This window comes from Pristiophorus japonicus, chromosome 8 (genome assembly GCF_044704955.1).
Source record: "Pristiophorus japonicus isolate sPriJap1 chromosome 8, sPriJap1.hap1, whole genome shotgun sequence".
Lineage (NCBI taxonomy): Eukaryota > Metazoa > Chordata > Chondrichthyes > Pristiophoridae > Pristiophorus > Pristiophorus japonicus.
Genome location: NC_091984.1, coordinates 193,873,336 through 193,874,530, shown reverse-complemented (window position 1 = coordinate 193,874,530; position 1,195 = coordinate 193,873,336). Strand labels below are relative to the sequence as shown.

Genomic DNA, 1,195 nt, shown 5'->3' with positions numbered 1-1,195 from the left:
CGTGCACGAACTCACCCTCTGGGGAGATGGCTCCCGAGGTTCCCTTTCCCCTTGGCCTTGCTGCAGCCCATTGGCCCCAGTGCATTACCGAGTGCCGACCCCTCTATTAAACATAGTTTTTTTTATTTTTTTTTTATTTATTCGTGTCCAATCGTTCCAATCGTTACAATTCTTTGTCAAACGCCAGAGGTCACCCTGCACCAGTCAAGGATCACTCTGCGCCAATGCTCTTAGCCAAAAGGCCTAGAGCCACTGCACCGTTCCTGGAAGTACTGCAATACCAGGTTCGTGCCATGGAGGTGGATGGGTCAGGTCCCCCACACACCTCCGTGGAGGTGGATGGGTCAAGCCATCCCACCCACCTCCTGTTTACAAAAATGTAAGCATATACCTTCCTGACCAGGGAGAAACCACCCGGAGGTCATGGTGGCTGGTCAGGTTAGTTATGCAGATCTTAGCCAAAAGGCCGAGAAGCGACCCCTCTATTAAACATAGTGCCAGTCTCTGAGCTAGTGCCTGCGGGTGAGAGATGCAATGATGCAGTGCTTGGCTACTCCTTCTCCTCTTCATCTCCTTCCACAATGTGTTGGCGGGGGGGGGGCCTCAGGTGCAGGATGGACAGCTGCTGCCTGGGTCTCTGAAAGCATAACTGGCACAAGACTCGCATTAAGGTGAGGGCAGTGGGACAAGAGTGGTGCTGCCATTTCAGTTCCTTCCTGAGCTCCAGAGATGAGTGAATTACTTCAGTGAATAATGAAAATGAGCATCAGCAGGTTCAAATAACCAGCCCTTTAAGAGCCAGATGGAGCTGGAAATAAGGATTGAAGGCTGATTGATGAATGGAACTCCGCTGAAATTGGGTAAGTGGCTGTGAATAGTGCCCTGCAGTGCCCAGCTGAGGCCATTAGCGCCTTATTTACAATGCCCCACCCCCCCCCTCACTCCTGGGGTAAAAATGCCCAATTTGCTACAATTTGGCAACCCATTTCGTCGGGAGCTAAAATTTCTCAGAATAAAAAATTATCGCCCCAAACGGAATGCTTCCGAATTTCACGCCCTAAGTTCCTAATTCTTTTAAAGTTTAAGATGCTTAATTGATGCTGATCTGTCTTGACTCTGCTTCTACCAACCATTTTGGAAATGGAAACAAATATTTAAAAATTGATCGCATGCTAAAAAGCACTAAGGTTGTTTC

The 1,195-nt window shown here is 48.6% G+C and overlaps 1 pseudogene; it reads right to left on the bottom strand.

Moving 5' to 3' along the window:
* Window positions 1-247: 247 nt before the first annotated feature.
* On the bottom strand, window positions 248-478 carry LOC139270026 (U2 spliceosomal RNA; annotated as a pseudogene).
* Window positions 479-1,195: the final 717 nt, after the last annotated feature.